This window comes from Bos indicus x Bos taurus, chromosome X (assembly GCF_003369695.1).
Source record: "Bos indicus x Bos taurus breed Angus x Brahman F1 hybrid chromosome X, Bos_hybrid_MaternalHap_v2.0, whole genome shotgun sequence".
Lineage (NCBI taxonomy): Eukaryota > Metazoa > Chordata > Mammalia > Artiodactyla > Bovidae > Bos > Bos indicus x Bos taurus.
The window spans coordinates 26,167,670-26,187,631 of NC_040105.1; the positions used below are offsets into that span (position 1 = coordinate 26,167,670).

General features: G+C 36.9%; 1 pseudogene; it reads left to right on the top strand.

The window, feature by feature from the left end:
• Positions 1–8,922: 8,922 nt before the first annotated feature.
• LOC113887596 lies at positions 8,923–9,191 on the top strand (annotated as a pseudogene).
• Positions 9,192–19,962: the final 10,771 nt, after the last annotated feature.

Genomic DNA, 19,962 nt, shown 5'->3' on the forward strand with positions numbered 1-19,962 from the left:
CATTTAATTTTCCAGGAAATTTCAGAACATAAAAGAAGTATGTATATTCAAAGTTATTTCCAGATAAAGTAGTTGGAACTTTTAAAATGTAAAGCCCATTAAAAAAAATAGAGCCTATACCTTTTCTAGATGTGGGTTGCTCTTGGCATGTTTGCACAGGTCAGTGTAGTTCAGAACAGTCAGAAATACCTTTATCATATGTTTGGTGCTCCTATTTCCTAAATCCTTTATCACATTCTGTACCCTCTCTAAGTTACTGATATTGATTTCAAAGCCCCAATGCAGACAAAGTATTCTCATAATACTTGACCACTGCTGACAGCTGTGGGAGGAAAGCTTGCTGTTTTTAGAGACTTTGCTTCAGTGTACATATCCCATTTTCATCCTTCCTTTCTTAAAAGAATTATATTACTGACAAATTTAACTTTGAACCCATAAATAAGCCTTGGAATATTTTTCTGGCAACTGCTTCAAAGCTGGTTATTTCTGATTGTGTAGTCATGGAAATCATGTTTTATCCTTAAAATTATCCTATACTTATCAATGTTAAAATTAGCATTTTTTCTCTCTTTCTACTTGTGAAGGTCAACTTTCTCTCTCATCTTGTTGTCAAAGCTTGTATTTCCAGCAAAATTTACAGTCTAGTATGAACCATCTCTCTTCCCATATGGGTATACACCCTTTGAGAACAAGGTTATGCCCCATCCATTTTTGTATTCCCTACAGAATTTACGTAACAAGTACCCCATTCCACTTAGCACCAGCACAGCCTGTTCCCTCATTTTCTCTCACCTGAACTGTAACTTCCTAACTAGTCTGCCCACCTCAAGATTCTTTATAATGGACCTGGGCTACAGACATGGCAAATTCGTTGTAAGGAGCCTGGATATAACCTGTTCTATCTGCCAATACACATGCTACTCCCTCTCACTGAAACGTCTTTCACCCAAATCTGCCTGGTTCAAATCCTGCACATTCTTCCAGATTGAATTATTATATTACTCCTTCTGCAAAGGCACCTCTGATGTCTCACAGTGGCACTACAACCAAGAGCTCAGACCCTAAAATCAGATGGCTGAGGATGGTTAATTTTGCCTCTGACTAATTGAACAACCTTAGGAAAATTATTTAACTTTTCTGTACCTTAGTGTCCTTAACTAGAAAGTAAGGAAAATAATGGCATCTATTTCACTGGGTTGTAAGGATTAAATAAGTTAATATATAAAAAGATCTTGGAACAGTCTCCATGTGCTCAGTCATGTCCAACTCTTTGCAACCCCATGCACTAAAGCCCGCCAGGCTACGCTGTCCATTGAATTTCCCAGGCAAGAATACTGGAGTGGGTTGCCATTTCCTACTCCAGAGGATCTTCCCAACCCAGGGACTGAAGCCGAGCCTTTCATGTGTCCTCCATTGGCAGGCAGGTTCTTTACCACTAGTGCCATCTGGGAAGCCTTGTCTCATAATGAGCTGTAAATGAATGTTAGCTTTTATTATTAGTATGCCAGATATCTTGACATTGATAGTTTGTTATCACTCTGGTCCCTTAAGCAGAGTTCAGTACATAATTTTATTATTTTTGCTTAACACTAATTTTTAAGTTGAAATGTAACTGACATATGACACATTAGCTTCAAGTGTACAACATAATGAATTGATATATGTATATATTGTGAAATGACTACCATAATAAGTCTAGTTAACATCCATCACCACACAGTTACAAATTTATTTTTCTTGTGATGATAACTTTTAAGATCTACCTCTTAGCAGCTTTCAAATATACAACACTGTGTTGTTAACTACAGTCACCATGCTATACATAACATACCCTGATATATTTGTTTTATAACTGAAGTTTGTAGTTTTTTTGAAGCTTGTGTTTTTTTTTCACCACCGTTACCCATTTTCCAGACTCTCACCCCTATTTGGATAGCCACCCATCTGTTTTCTTATCTAGGAGTTTGTCATTTTTTGTTTGTCTTTTTTTGGTTAGATTTTTAACATTAATTTTAAATTATTTTTACCTCCTGACCAATCATAAACTGCGGACAGATACTTCTACTCAGTCATCTGTTGGGTCTATCACAGTGCTTAAAATTCAAAAGAAGTATAAAGTGTTAGTTGCTCAGTCATGTCCGACTCTTTGTGACCCCATGAACTGTAGCTTGCCAGGCTCCTCTCTGTCCATGGGGATTCTCCAGGCAAGAATGCTGGAGTGAGTTGACATTTCCTTCTCCAGGGGATCTTTCTGACCCAGGGATGGAACCCAGGTCTCTTGCATTGCAGGCAGATTCTTTACTATCTGAGCCACCAGGGAAGCCCAATATTCAAAACAGCACAATACATATATTTGGAATGACTTAATAAGTAAGCTGAATTATCTTCTTAATGAAACCATCAACATATCTAATAATTAGTTCCTAATACCTGCCCAATCAATATGTGATCATTTTAAAATATCATGCTTGAAATGCTGTTGACAGTCATCTTTTATCAGCATCAGGAGCTGTGCTAGTCACTGTACCGAATATGATGTTTTCTTCTAAACCAACCCTACTGAAATAGATTCTATTAAGACATGAGGAAGCTGAGACATAGAAGACCTAATTTTTGCTTGGCATGATGAATTCAAGAATATAACAAATACTTTGTTTCCTGCCGATTCAACATTCATTCAACTGGCCATTCTACTTCCACGTTTAACATTAATAGGGAAAAAAGATGCTTCAATCATCAATGTTTCATATTTAAAGTGACATTTTAAAACTATTATTTCAATACTTCTGGATCAAAGTCAACACCTGATGTATGCAAGTGACTTCTATTAATGTCAGTAGAAACACAGGGTGTTTGATATATTTTTTTTTTTAGTGTTACAGCTCTATTTTATTTAGAAGATAGCAGGAAAGTGAGAGAGAGAGAGAGAAAGAAAAGAGCACGCACGCGGGAGAGACATTCCGAGAGAAAGCGCTTTGGCTCCTCCTTTTATATGTTTTTTCCTCCACCTGGGCCTGCCCTATGCAAATTGGGCTTAGCCAGGAGTGCTGTTTGAACAAACAGCCTGAAGTCTTTGCCTGAAGTCTTCACTCTGGTCCTCGGACCTTCCTTGTCTTTTAGCCACCACCATTTTGGACTCCTTTTCCCTATTCTACCTACCTAACATTCCCCCCTCAAGAGATGGGAGGCCCAATTCTTTGGGAATAGGGGCGTCGAGGTCTTTCTGGCTACTTCCTGCTGAACTGGGGCGGCGAGGGGTATTGGGCCTCCCCCTCTTGCTAGTCTCAATCCTCAGAGTCCTTATAGCGGTGTCCAAGGGTGTGTGATATTTTCCGTGGTCAGCTGTAGTTTTATATCTTTGTTGAACTGGCACTGTATGTTGTAGCTGGTTGACCTGGTGGCAGAGGCTTAGCCTCTATGGTCTCAAAATTGGAGACTACTGCATACCCGGATCTTCTTTTTCCATCCAAGACAAAGCTGCTTCCATCAGTGTACCAGATTTCCTCAGGATTGGTCAGAGGATCTTCTGACAATCCCTCTCGGGGTTTTGTCCAGTGGTCCAAGGTTTCTTAACTGGAGGTCTTCTGGAATCTGAGACTGGGCCATGTGAGCTTTCTGCTGAGTTCGGTTTTCATTGTACCGGTTTCCAGCACGATGGGCCTTCCCCTGCGCTGGGTTTCTTCGCCTTCCGCTTCTAGCATGGGAGCTTCGCTGAGTTGGGCTCCTGTTGTGCTTGGCTTCTTCCACATAGAGGTTGTTTCAGCCAGGTTAAACCCGAGTCACGGCACCATAGATGTCACGCGAGTGTATGTTCCTCGGTTCTTTGTCTCGTCACAACAAAGATTTGGAGCGACGGACATTAAAGCCCTCGGCGCGTCACAGCTCTTGGGTCTTGGACAAACCGTGTTACAGCTCTTAGGCAAATCAGTGTTACAGCTCTATTTTATTTAGAAGATAACAGGAAAGAGAGAGAGAGAGAGAGCAGAGCGTGCACACGCGGGAGAGAGAGTCCCTGATATATTTTATTTTCCCAAAAAACTGTGTTGCATCAAAACCCTAGGGCTGAAACAAATTACTTTAGATAGCTGGGGTCTTACAATTCATCTGTTAATTGTAATTAAAATATTAATAAAAATTGTATGCTTTTTCTCCTGTTAATCTTGTTAATTTGAAGGGCCACAGGTGCAGAATCTGAAAGAGTAGAGGAAAAGTTTTCCTCCCTAACATAACGAAGTTAGGGTTTTACGTAAAGCTTTGGGTGTGCTTTTGTTGTTGTTTTTGTACAGTGTGATTACATGGCTTTTTAGATTAACCTTTTGACTTAAGCCAGTTTCAAATCAATCTGCTATTTTTGCCCTCAAGAGTTCTTATTAGTACTTAAGGCTTCTAAATTTTCTCCATTGTGAAGTCTCTATTCCAGAAATATAAAGAGCTCTATAGCTTAACTTTGAAAAGGGAAGCCCTATTTCTGATATTCTAGAAAGGTTATTATTATTTAGCTATATATTGTTACCCAAATTATCTGCTTGGACTGGATCTCTCATGTCACTATCTGGGTTTGCCATTAGCATGCTTTTTCCGTCTTTGAGCATACCACCCAGGGCCAACACACAGCTTCAGATGGTACCATTCATAATCAGCATCTAGTTCAAGCCATGAAGTACATAGCCTATGGCACTGGTTGAACATAGCAATCCTGACCCTACCACTTATTATTTGACCATTAATTGGATTGTTTGTACTCTGTTTTTTTTTTTTTTTCAGAAATTATTTCATGTAGTTTAAAAAAATCTATACAATTAAATTCAAAATAAAAAAATAACTTAAATAAAAGTGGTACCACATTTTAAAGAATAAATGATTAGCTTATGAAATAGAGGCATCCTATTGTTCTTAGTTTTCTAGAAGCCAGTCTGCAAGGGGGAAGTGGCTATTTACCCAGATAATATCATTCACACATTAAAAGCAAAACAATTGCTTATGTGAAATCAAACTATTCATGGAACTCAAACTATACATAGTATCCTCAATGTTAGTTCAGATCCTGGGAGAAGTGGACACTAAGACGGGATTTTACTTTTTTTTAATTTAATTTTATTTTTTAACTTTACAATATTATATTGGAAAGGCAGAGATTTATTGGGGAAAATGGCTATGAAAAGGGGGAGAGGGGACTGAGAGAAGTTTGGGGAGCCATCAGACTACAATGCAACTTGGACACTTGTGGATAAAAAATGGAAGGAAAGAAGGTTGAATAGGAAAGGTCTTAGACCACAGTGTACTTTTAAGAAAGTTTCAGCATGGTTGACAGGGAGTCTTTGAGCCAAAGTTGCTCGTTAGAGAAGACCTGTACCTTGCAGGAATACCCCTGCTGCACACCATCACTGTATCCCTGCTGCACACCATCACTGGCTAGAAGCAACCTGTGCGACGTACTGAAACTACTGATCAACTGGGCTCAGAGTAGGAGATTTGTAAGCAACACTTTCATGGCTGCCATATCCCCACCCTTATCTCGATGGGTTTGAAAAGATGATGGCTACTAAATTTAAATGATTTACTTGAATGAAGCCTGAAACTTTATGTACCTTGGAAACTGATAACCAGCTGGATTTGCTCTTACTCAGATCATTCTGGCAACAAGTTTCATATGTCTTGAGATATGAGAATCCATGGCCCATGGAACTGGCATGCTAGTGGAGGTTACAGACATGCAACAATGAAATATAATACAAAGTGAAAAGAAATGCATGTTTAATAAAGGTATAAACTATGTATTGTGGAGGCAAGGGAGGAATGGGAAGTTTCACAAAGTTGGCATTTCATAAGGGACTTCACAGATGAGCAGTATTCCAAAGCAGATCAACTTAAAGTAAGCCAATTAACTTGCATTTATTGTTTGAAGTAGTGAGAAATAAGGGGTCCCCTGGTGGCTCAGAGGTTAAAGTGTCTGCCTGCAATGCGGGAGACCTGGGTTCGATCCCTGGATCCAGAAGATCCCCTGGAGAAGGAAATGGCAACCCACTCCAGTATTCTTGCCTGGAGAATCCCATGGATGTAGGAGCCTGATGGGCTACAGTCCACGGGGTCCCAAAGAGTCGGACATGACTACTGACTTCACTTACTTATCTTAGTGAGAACTAATGAGTTAATGTAGATGTGTAGTTCTCAAGCTTTAGTGCGTATCAGAATCATCTGGAAGACTGGTTAAAATACATATTACTGAATCCACTCCCACCCAGAGTTTTTGATTCAGTAGGTCTGGGAATAGAGCCTGAGAATTTGTATTTCTAACAAGTTCCCGGGTCCTGCTGATGTTGCTGCTCTGGGTAGCACACTTGGAGCACCAAGAAAGTAATACAAGAATAGTGGTGGTTCAGAATATGAGTCACCCAAATAATGGATATGAGAAGTACTCATATGTGTAAAGAGGATGCACTCTCATATTTCTCTACCTTTAATTAGCCTGGAATACACCATCCATCATAGGATCATTACTAAGACTTCAGGAGCTTTGGAACTGAATAAGCCTGGGTTCAATATAGGAATTCTTCGACTTGGATTTTTGTTGTCGTCGTTGTTTTGTTTTTTTTGTTTTTTTTTTGGATTCATTATCTCCCACACCCACAACCACTGGCAATCACTCATTAGTTTTTGTCCCTATAGTTTCACCTTTCCCAGATGTTATATAAATACATCGATATAGTGTGCAGATGTGGGGATCTGATTTCTTTCACTTGAAAACATGTATTTGACATTTATCCACGTTCTTACAAATATCAGTATTTCATTAATTTGTATTGTTGAGTAGTATCCCATTACACACATACACTGTACTGTTTATCTATTCACCAGTTGAAGGACATTCTTATCATTTCCAAATTTTGTTATTATGAATAAACCTTATGGAAATATAATCATTTCACTGAAGTAAATATCTAAGAGTGAAGTTTCTAAGTCATGTGGCAAGTGTATGTTTAACTTGAAACTGCCAAACTGTTTTCCAATGTTGCTGTACCATTTTGTATTTCCACAGTAATACATGAGAATTCCAGTTTCTCCACATCTTTGCCAGCATTTAATGTTGCCAGTTTTTTTTTTTTAAATTTAATCCATTCTAACAAACATATGGTGGTATTTCATTGTTGCTTTAATTTAAATTTCCCTAATGAGTTAATTGGGGTTCCCTGGTGGCTCAGATGGTAAAGAATTCACCTGCAGTGCAGGAGACCTGGGTTTGATCTCTGGGTTGGGAAGATCCCCTGGAGGAGGGCATGGCAACCCACTTCAGTATTCTTGCCTGAAGAATCTCCATGGACAGAAGAGCCTGGCAGGGCTATAGTCCATGGGGTCACGAAAAGTCAGACATGACTGAGTGACTAAGCACAGGAATGAATTAACTGGGGCTTCCCTAGTGGCTCAGCCAGTAAAGAATCTGCCTGCAATGTGGGAGACCTGGATTCGATCCCTGGGTCAGGAAGATTCCCTGGAGAAGGAAATGGCAACCAACTCCAGTATTCTTACCTGGGAAATCCCATGGACAGAGCAGCCTGGTGGGTTACAGTCAATGGGGTCACAAAGAGTCAGACACAACTGAGCAATTAACATTTACATTTAATGAGTTAATTAATCTATTAATCTATTTTTAGTTATCTTTTTATTATCTGTTCATATCTGTTCATGTGCATATTTGCAATCCATATACTTTCTTTGGTAAAATTTTGCTTTGCATTTCTAGTATAGATAACTTATAACACTCTGCATGCATGCTCATTCACTTCATTTGTATTTTATTCTTTCACCCTATGGACTGCAGCCCACCAACTCTTCTATGGGATTCTCCAGGCAAGAATAATGAGTGGGTTGCCATGCCCTCATCCAAGAGATCTTCCAGACCCAAGGATCAAACCTGCATCTCTTGCATCTCCTGCACTGGCAGGCAGATTTTTTTTTACCAGTAGCACCACCATGGAAGCCCCTCTAACAGTCACAATATATTACTTCACCTATAGTTCACTTGAGTTCAATCGCTCAGTCGTGTCCGACTCTTTGCGACCACATGAATTGTAGCACGCCAGGCCTCCCTGTCCATCACCAACTCCTGGAGTCTACTCAAAATCATGTCCATCGAGTCGGTGATGCCATCCAACCATCTCATCCTCTGTCGCCCCCTTCTTCTCCTGCCCCCAATCCCTTCCAGCATCAGGGTCTTTTCCAATGAGTCAACTCTTCGCATGAGGCGGCCAAAGTACTGGAGTTTCAGCTTCTGCATCAGTTCTCCCAATGAACACCCAGGACTGATCTCCTTTAGGATGGATTAGTTGGATCTCCTTGCAGTCCAAGGGACTCTCAAGAGTCTTCTAACACCACAGTTCAAAAGCATCAATTCTTCAGTGCTCAGCTTTCTTCACAGTCCAACTCTCACATCCATACATGGCCACTGGAAAAACCATAGCCTTGACTAGACGGACCTCTGTTGTCAAGGTAATATCTCTGCTTTCTAATATGCTATCTAGGTTGGACATAACTTTCCTTCCAAGGAGTAAGCGTCTTTTAATTTCATGACTGCAATCACCATCTACAGTGATTTTGGAGCCCCCAAAAATAAAGTCTGACACTGTTTCCACTGTTTCCCCATCTATTTGCCATGAAGTGATGGGACCAGATGCCATGATCTTCATTTTCTGAATGTTGAGCTTTAAGCCAAATTTTTCACTCTCCACTTTCACTTTCATCAAGAGGCTTTTTAGTTCCTCTTCACTTTCTGCCATAAGGGTGGTGTCATCTGCATATCTGAGGTTATTGATATTTCTCCTGGCAATCTTGATTCCAGTTTGTGCTTCTTCCAGCTCAGCGTTCCTCATGATGTACTCTGCATATAAGTTAAATAAGCAGGGAGCCAGCCCCTACTTCAGTGTAACTATGTGCGACCAAATTGCTGTGATCAAAATTGCCATTGTGTCAGAAGAAATGCAACACAACTTGGTGGAGTGGGCTACTTAGGCATTGGAAAAATATAACATAGAGATAACACTGCAGCCTATATTAAGAAGGAGTCTAACAAGAAACACAATCCCACCTGGCACTGAATCATGAGCTAGAACTTCAGTAGTTACATAACACATTAAGCCAAACACTTCATCTACTTCTACCTGGGCCAAGTGATCATTCTTCTCTTCAAATCTGGCTAAAAGCACAGACTGCTGCACACACCCAGTGATTCATTAAAAAACGAGGACTTGAGCCTAAATTCCAAACACCAGACTTAAACCTTCAGCCTTGTCTAAGGCAACACCTCAATCTTTCAAAGCTTTTTGTATTGCTTTATAGGCATCTCTGTACTAATTTGTTGTGGTTCTAAAACAATTAATAAAACAACTTACATTTATATATGTGTTCTGTTTCTTTCCTCTCTGCTGAATGTTTTTCCTCTTCAAAGTCCACTCCCTTTAAAAACAAAATAAATACATTTGTTAGAGGAATGTGTGTTTTAAAATAAATAAAAATTAAATTATATTTCTGCTAGTGATGATTTCACTTTTTGTATGTTTGAATAAATATTTCACTTTCATTATTTAAAGATATTTTTACTGGCTGTATTATTCAAGGTTGCTGTTATTTTCTTTTAGCACTTTGAAGATATTGCTCCAGTCTTCTGATTCATACTTTTTTTCAAAACAATAGTCTGTTATAATTCTTATATTTGCTTCTTTCTGCAAAATGTGTTCCCCCCTCTTTATCACTGATTTTAAGCAAATTGATTTTGACTGTCTTGGTGAGGTTGTCTTCATTTTTTCCCTTGGGTTTTGATTCTTTTAAACCTGTTTTTAAGCTTTGTTAAGTAGGACCAGAAAAGCTTTTGGTTTACATCTTATCTTGCCCCTAAAGTGAGCCAATATCCTTTTGAACAGTTTACCTGATACCTCACATATTATAATTTTTCTACTCAGGCTGGTGAGAACACCAATCATTTGTGTTCCACTTAAGCCTAGAGATTTTTCTGCCAGCTTCTTTCAGGTTATTCCTCCCTTGGTTTCATGTAGCTTCCTCAGATGAATGTTTTGATAAATACTCAGATGAAGACTTAGGGGTGCAGGGAGGGGGGTTCCTTCTGCAGATCTTCAGAGCTTTCTCTCATTGCAACTCTCCTTCTGCTTTACCCTGCCCTGGGAACTGCATACCCTGATGTTCCCAAATTCCCACGTCCATCTGTTCAACTCTCACAGAGGGGCTAACCCTGACTTTCACCACCCTGCAATCTGGTCTGAAAACTCTACCTAGGTATTACGGTGAATGATCATAGGACTCACTTTGTTTGTTTCCTTTTTTTCAAAGATCATTGCTCTACACATGTGTAATGAGAAATATATTTCCCATTGCAAACAAAGGGAAATCAGCTCCAACTAAGCATTTCCACCTAGAACTTTGCATTTCAAGAATGTATTAATATTACTGATGTTAAGTGAGAGATATCTGTATTACTTATCAGAAGAAAGGGTTGTAAGGATCCAGAGCCATATTAAGGCAAGAAACCTGTGGTGGGTGAAATCTAAGCATTATTAACAATTGTGTTGCTAACTTTCATCATGAATTTTGTGGAAAATTGTACTTTTCCCCCTATTTTTCAAAATAATTATTTTAAAGGTATTTTAAAGTTTTTTTTGTTGTTGTTTGTGTGCTTTTTGTTTTTTAAAAGCTATTCTTTTTGCTCTCTCTTCTGCTTTGAGGGAAAATGCAAGGTAATCTAAGCTGGTGCAAGAGAGACCAGAAGCCAAGAGAAACTGAAAAGAATCCAAATAACTTTGGGTAAATTTTAGCAGTTTTGTAAAAATACATGTAACATTAGATATAATATGGTAACACTTTTAAAGTTATTAAAGTTATATATATTATAATTATAATAAATTGAAGAGTATGACATGATGTTCTATGGTATTTTTATGGAAGCAGTAAGATAACAACAAGGAAAATACTTCTTGTGACTGTATTACTTTCCATGAGGCTTTTCCTTGCTTTGTCTATTAAACTCTGAGTGCACACTGAGTTACTGGTATTTAACTTTTGTATCCCATGTAACACCTAATATATGAAGCACTCAGTATTTTTTTTTATTTGGCTGAATGACTTTTACTTTCTCTAAAAGGATTATATTCTCTTGAGATTTGGTTAATTCCACAAAACATTTAAATTTCCATTCTTAGAGGTCTTTGTGCTTAATAATGCATCATTAAGTACGAAGTATTGCTTTCCACTTGGAGAAGGAAATGGCAACCCACTCCAGTGTTGTTGCCTGGAGAATCCCAGGGACGGCGCAGCCTGGTGGGCTGCCGTCTATGGGGTTGCACAGAGTTGGACACGACTGAAGCAACTTAGCAGCAGCAGCAGCATTGCTTTCCACTCAGGAAGCAAGGAGTGGAACAGGGAACATCTGGACATTCATACAACTCCTGTCCAGCTGCTAAGATTCTCACTATTTTCCTACCTGATCAATGTCTCCTCTTAGAAACCTTCACTATATCTAAAATATCACTTGTCACATGCTGACGCAAGGATCTGCTTTTCTTTGAGAGCTACCTGAGAATATGATATCTCTTATGTATATATGTTTGCACAATGTATAACTTATATTTGTGAGACACACACATACACACACATTTAATTTGTTGTTTGTTTCTCCCACTAGAATGTAAGCTCCTTGACAGTAGCAACAGTTTTTGATGACCACTTTATCCCCAGAATACAGAAGAGTGAGACACAGAGGAGATATTCAATTAGTATTTGTCAAGTGAATGAACAGATGAGGTAAGAAGTGGATGATACACTTCATTACCCAGAAGCTTCATCATCAAGACTTTTAGTAATACAGGACACATCTACTTTCAGTGATAAGGCAGACTAACTCCTCTGAAAAACTGCTTGTTACAAATCTACAAACCTAGATATGCTGGATAAACATGATCAACAGGTATTTAATTACATATCTGAGCTTTCAGGAAGCTAACAGAAATCACCAGGAGTCACACAGAAATAAAGAGGAAGCTATGAATCAAGTGATATAATGAAGCTGAAACTATGCTCTTTGTTATTTGGGGAATTCTTTGCCTTCCTAGTATCCAAGACACTGGCACCTCCATAAATGGTTAAAGGAGAGGAAGATAAGTCCTTTGCTCCTAGCAAGGAGTGGAACAGAGAACAGGCAAAGGAGGAACAAGAAAGACCCCAGATCAAGCCAAAATCTTCAACTTCAGTGAAAGGATGAACTAAACAAAGAAACAACTTCCTGTCAAGGTCCATTGATAAGCAAAATTATCTATCCTTGTTTGGGTTCTGGGAAGGAAATTTTAATATGGTTTCACTGAGATTTCACAAATTAATTTCTGCCCTCGCTTATGATATGAGTTCTTGCTTTTGCTACCTACATAGTCTGTAAAACTTCACTCCATAAAATTAAAGACATTCTCAGTTGGCAGTAATTTAGGCCACCTCACAGAAGTAAAATGTACTGCCTTTCTGGAAGAAAGTAACCTCAAAAAAGGACACACCAATTGTCCTTGTATAAAATTCCCTGAACTGCAGCTCCAAACAAGCAAAAGTGAAGATGGAAGAAAAGGACAAATCTTCATGACCAAGGAATTGAGATATTAAATTATCAGGTAAAGATGATAAAATAAGTATGTGTAAAATGTTTAAAGAAATAAAATGACTGAGAACTTCCTAAAGATGCTTATCACATCTTGGAAACACAACATAAAAATATACAAAATAATATTCTATATTGTTTAGGGATATATAATGTGTGAATAAGAAAATTAAAAAAAAACATTATAAGCACTAAATTCAGGATAATGATACCTCTGCAAAGGAAGTAGAGATAGGGAGAAGACAGAGTAATGTAATCTCAGATAATATCTTGACAGGATATAATTCATATTTTAGAAGAACTAATATCAAAGGTCAGTAGTAATATTTCCCTGTTAATCAGGCATAATTTTAAAAATATCTGTGATACACTTTTAGAATTTCATTCAGTTATTAGCATATTTAGGTCAAGGACAAAAATACACAAACTTTTCTAAAAGAGGAGTTTAGAATTGCAAAATGATTGCAGTTATCTTAAAATTTTTACAATTTCTTTCTCAGCTGATTGGACACAGTACTGTTGTTACGAGTCTCGGGTATCCAAGGCAGTTACCATACTCTCTCCCAGAGCCCCAGTCCTCATGCACACCTTCATTTTAGGATCATTAATGACAAACAGGTAGAAAAAGGTGGAAAAAGCACAACTGAGTGTCATAATAATGACCCTAGGTAAGATTTATGGCAACCTAGAATTGGTTAGAATCTGGAAATTAAAATGGTTCTATTAGAGCTACTTTAATATTTCATGCATATTTGACTTGAAGATATAAAACATTAAATAAGATTTACTGGGTGGCAGATTGGTTAATTTATCAGCTCATATTGGAACCAAGACTCTCAAACACAGCTACACAATAACATCATCTGGCAAAGTTTAAAACATATGGATACCCATCCCTCAGCCCCAGAGAATCTGACTGGATTGGTTTAGGCTAGAGCCAAGGCAATGGTATTTGTTAAAAATTTCCCATATGACTCTGATCTGCAACTAAGAGTTGAGACCCACTTTCTTTGAGCAAAATAGCATGGACAAGGCACGTGTATCTCCATGAAACCCTGAGAATGAAACTGCAGTTTCAAGATCAATATAGCACTCCCAGTGGTCACTGTCAACTGCTTTGATTAGCCTGGAAATGGCCTGAAACCAATTTCTTACCCCTGCCCAAAAACTACAGGAATGCTTTTAGATTGAGGTAAGAGAATTAGGAATATTGGAAGATTCTTATCCCTTTATATTCAGGACCCACACGTTCAGATATGAGTTTAAGCAACCTTATTCCAGATCTCTGCACATTCTGGAATTCAATATGGTTTGTAAAAAACTTTTTTGTTAAAAAGATAATTTTCTGCTATGGAAAATAAAATTGTAAGGTAAAAACTGAGATTTGAAACTGAGATTAAAAAGAGAACAAATGAAAACAATGATAATGTGCTCTATGTATGTGTATATGTGTGTTTACCATCCCTAAATTAAATATTAATAATAAAAAATAAATTAAATCCCAGTGGTACATACCAAAAACAAATGAATAATTATCTACACTATAGATTCAGTTTGTCATTCTGAACTTAAAAAAATGATTGATTTCCTCAAAGTAGGGGTAATAGTGGAGGTGAAGAGATATATAGGTAGGAAAATTAAGGGAGAAGTGTTTGGCTTTGGGGAAAAATTCTCAGTTCTGAATAAGAATTTTCTCACAAATTTTATCTTTATAGAAATTAAAAGTAAATACCAAATTACATAAAATTTAATCCCAGTGTATATGAATTTGCTCAGTTGACAAAATGTAGCAAAAGTCCTAATGAATACAATGATATTGGACTATACAACAGAAATAAGTATAATAAAAGTTATTTTAGGTGTACTGAACATGCAAGTGGAGAAGGCAATGGCACCCCACTCCAGTACTCTTGCCTGGAAAATCCCATGGTTGGAGGAGCCTGGTGGGCTGCAGTCCATGGGGTCGCTAAGAGTCAGACATGACTAAGCAACTTCACTTTCACTTTTCACTTTCATGCATTGGAGAAGGAAATGGCAACCCACTTGAGTGTTCTTGCCTGGAGAATCCCAGGGACGGGGGAGCCTGGTGGGCTGCCGTCTATGGGGTCACAAAGAGTTGGACACAACTGAAGCGACTTAGCAGCAGCAGCAGCAGAACATGCAAGCTCTTTAACTGACCAAATATAATCCTATGTTTATAGTTTTGCCAAAAAAGGAAAGTGAACATCATGTTATATATCTGGATCTATGTTGTGCAATTGTCCTCAGTTATGAAGTCGTGTCTGACTCTTTGTGACCCCACGGACTGTAGTCCACCAGGCTCCTTTGTTCAGGGGATTCTCCAGGAAAGAATACTGGAATAGGTTGCCATTTCCTCCTCCAGGGGATCTTCCTGACCCAGGGAATGAACCCACATTTGCATTGGTGGTGGTTTCTTTACCACTGAGCCACCTGGGAAGACCCAGCCAGCAGTTGCATAAGCCTATTTATATTGAACTTGAAAGCGAAAGTGAAGTCACTCAGTCGTGTCCGACTCTTTGTGACCTCATGGACTGTAGCCTACCAGGCTCCTCCCTTCATGGGATTCTCCAGGCAAGAGTACTGGAGTGGGTTGCCATTTCCTTCTCCAGGGGATCTTCCCCACCCAGGGATCGAACCCGGGTCTCCTGCATTCCAGGCAGACGCTTTAAAATTAAAAACAATTTAAAACTCAGTTCATCATCATCATCACTAATCACTATTCCAGTGTTCAACAGTCTCATGGAGCTCCTGAGTACTGTCTTGGACAGCTCAGATACAGGTCCTTTCCATCATCACAGACTGTCTATTGGATAGCACTAAGGAATTCAAACCCTTTCCATACTAGCATTTAACACGCTATTCATTGTGTTACTTTAAGGCAAAATAAGTCAATTTATTTTTGGTGTTTATGATAATTGCCTAAGTTATTTTCTTCATTTGTATGTCTAGAATCACAAGTATTTTTCTGATACAAATGGTGTGAATATTAGACTAAAAGTAGACATTTTAATGTCAAATAGCTCTTTCAATTCAGAAATCCTAGAAGTATGGTGTTTAAGAACCTAATTTTGACAGTACTGTTGGATACTTTTTTAAAAATTAAAATTTCTATTAGCTCCTATTTTTTCTTTTCTCCCATTTCCAAGCCCCTTAATAATTCTTACCAAATGCTTCACTCTATGATGTCTAACATCTTTTAACAGATGAAGTTTATAGGCCTATTTTAATACTAGTTTCTGAGAGTGCATTCTCAAACAAATTAAATTCCTGTTCATAATAAAAATAATAACTTTATGTATTGAGTGATTATGGTGTGACAGACATAACCATTGAATATGTACTATCCCATTTACTCTTCATGACATCATAACTATTTCCCTTTACAAATGAGAAAAAATAGACTTAGGCTAAATAACTTACATGAGATCATACAGCATGACTCTGAATCTCCTGATTCTAACCATTTTGATATATAAACACTTTTAAGATAGTTTTGCAATCTAGCTAGGAAATATAAGCATAAATTCATTGGTTCACTAATTAAAGTATACCAATTACTACATTTAATGTCATTAATTCCCTCAAATGATATTTACTGAGTGTCTACCTCACACTAGGTACTTACTAAACTCTGGATATACAGTTGTGAACAGAAGAGATGAAATCCCTGCCCTCGTGGACTCGTAGAAACCAAAGTTTCAAAGGCAAAGAAACTTGATTAGATATGTTCAGTTATCTGCAAAAGAATCAAATAGAGAAATAGGTATCAGCTTCTGAGACCCACCAATGAGTTGCTAGGCTATTTTGTCAGTTGCAACAACTTTAGAGCATTTCATTATTCCACCACTCAGTCATGCATCAGCAGGGATGAGGATAGAATATGTAGTTATATGGAATGATGAGGACCTGGCATACTATAATTATTTCAGAGCAAAGTGATTCAAAAATAAGATCACTGAAACCTTAGGTAAAAGAAACAAAATCAAGGACAAAAAGCTCATCTGATATAAAAGTTAAAAGAAAACACAGGAACCAAAGATTTTAAAATTGCTTATAACTTCCTTTTAGAACTTTAGTTTTGTTCATCTAAATTGATCAAAATTACTCTGAAGTGACAATGATATACATTTTTTATACATACTTCTAACGTCAGAAAATAGAGACACAATTAAGCTGGCATGAAGACTGAACATATGTTTACTTCAGGATGTAAAATTTTTCTAGGTGACCATAATTGAAGAATTCTAAACAGATAGACTTTAATTTTAGATAATTTGGGAAAGAAGCTAATCATCAGGAGGAATCATTTATTACAAATACGCATTTCTCTAGTTTTAGGAACAATAACAAAAAACATATTCATATAATAGCTCCCAGAATAACTGAATCTTTTTGTCTACTTCAATATGGCAATTCCTGTTGGCTCATTTTGTTTTAAAATATTTTGTAAGTCATGGAAGCAAATCCAGTAAGAAGGCAAGAAATAACACTAAATGTATCACCTTGATTCATATATTTATAAACACTCCTCCTTAGGGAAATGCATTGCTGTAATAAAATACTTTGAAAGACATTACATCTGCAACAGGAATAATTCACAAATACAGTTACGCATTTAGGTGGGAAAGACTGTGACATATACTGTAATCTTATATTTTTCTCATCAAATGAAGATCTAAATATTTATGAATGAGGATTTTTGTAGCATCTGCTAGTAAATATGCACCCTAATACACTCTTATTCCTTAAAATTTGAAGAAAAATATTTTTAAAAACCTTAGGTAACATTTCTGTAGAGTGAGATCAATTTATTGATACATTAGTGTATGAAGCAAAGTAATCATGCATTATTCAAAGAATTTAGCCACATTCTAAGGGACTTATGTCTCCTATGGGTTTAGATATAAAAAATATGATTTACTTTTAGAGTAGTCTGGAAATAAAATTTAAAAGGGTCAATCTTCATTTTAGTAGCTGGGCAGCAGTAATTTGCAGATATTCATTTGTTCCTAGAAGAATTTATTGATTACATATTTCAACTCAAACACAGCATGACATAATGTGATGAGCACAAAAATGCTGAGGTGTTGTCCCAATCTCCAAACAACTTTTATTGAACAAAATAGATTTAGGTAAAAAGCACAGCCATGCAAATGCTATGGGAAGAAATTATCTAAATTGTGTTATATATTATATAATTATATTGTATGCATAATTATATATATTATAAATATATAATTAATGTTATACAAAAGAAATCTAACTAGAACTAACAAACATGAATAATCTTAACATCTTATTAAAAACAGCCCTAATAAAATGTTTCTTAGCAAAGAAAGCAATTTTTTAAATTTAAACATCTAGTTAATATTCTGGGTAAGCTATTTGGTAACTGTATTTTTAAGTTAATGCTCATAATATAAATATATACGGTGCTTACATTTGTCAGATTCTTCAGGAATAACAATTCCCTAACCTTCGCCCTAGACAAAACTAACCTTCATACACTCATATCCACCATTGAATTTTTTGCCTACAACTAGGAACACTTTTCTCTGAAGCAGCCTGAAATGAGTCATTGGCCAGTTAATCAGAAAAGTACAATACAGAAGAAATAACAACAACCAATGAAATAACTAACTAGATAAATAAAACCATATATGTATATTTATAGGTATATATATAAATGTATATATAGTTTAAAATGTTCATTTAACTTAAATATAAATATATTTTAATTTACAACTCTTCATTTATGTAGTGCCAAGACTATTTCTTTGAGTTGGATTTTGTGAATATACATTCCATAGTCATATGCATCATCTACACATTTTAGTTTTAGCTGTTTTTTAATAATAAGGTCAAAACCCAAAGACACTTAAGGAGCACTTTGTATAAAAAGTATTTCTAGAATATGATTTTTCCAACTTTTTACAAGTGTCCTTTTCACATATTTTAGCAGCTCACATGTTATCAAGTGTTAGCAAAAGAATTTGACTCAGTTTTTACAGACAAAAATCTATTTCAGAACTTGAAATTTTTGTTCATTTTGTTTATACTGAATTAGATTATACAATTAAAACAAGTAAAAATGGCATAACAAACTTGAAGGGATAAAGTATAACTGACCCTTTGATAAGCAAATAACATTCAAAGGTGTAAGAGAGAGTAGACGTAGCCATGAGCATTCAGGGTGTCAAGAACATCTGCCAGTATGCATTACGGAGGTATTGAGGACAGTTATTCAATCCAGTGAATCAATACATAAAACTACTTAAGAGATTACTGTATAAAGTATATTGTATATATATATATATATATATATATATACACACACACACACCAGGCATTCAGGTAAGCATTTTAAAAGCATTGGTGTTTAATCCTCATGACAACCTGAGAACTCTGTAAGACAGGCATCATTTTCTCATTTTTTACAAATGAAGAAACTGAGTCTCTGTGAGGTGCAATGTTTTACCTCAAGCTTTCCAGTTAATAAATACCAAAACTAAAACTGGAACCTTGTTTAAACAGTGCTGTCTCCAATACTGCTTCCACTGTTCTATACAATGATTAATTAGAAATTCTTTAAGGACAAGACCTAGTCTTTTTCATTATAGTATCTCCTGTGTCCATATATGTATGTAGGCTTTAAACAGACAGACCCATGTAATAGATGTATGGGAAACATCAACTTATTCAGATAGCAACATGTTAAATTGATCCCTGGTCTAACAGAGGATAGTTTGGAGCAAAATAATTTGTTTTGTTTCCTGTTTTTTAAAAAAATCTCCTATTGTACACTTAAAATTTATTAACAGGATTTTTTTAGGGCTTCCCTTGTAGCTCAGTCAGTAAAGAATGTGTCTACAATACAGGAGACCCAGGTTCGATTCCTGGGTTGGGAAGATTCCCTGGAGAAGGGAAAGGCTACCCACTTCAGTATTCTGGCCTGGAGAATTCCATGGACTGTATAGTCCACGGGGTCGCAAAGAGTCCGACTCGACTGAGCGACTTTCCCTTTCAAAGGTGCTAAGTGAAATAAACCAAACACAGAAAGACCAATAACTGCATGATTCCATGTATATTAGGTATCTAAACCAGTCGAATTCATAAGATCATAAACTGGAATGGTGGTTACTAGGGGCTGGGGGAGGGGAGGGGGAAATGAGGAGCTGTTAACAAGCATAAAATTTCAGTTCTGTTTCTTGCTTTTTAAACATGGAACATTGGATGGAGAATGTTATTTATTGACATTCTCTGCAGTTATCTAAGATTTTGCTATTTTAAATTATTATTAT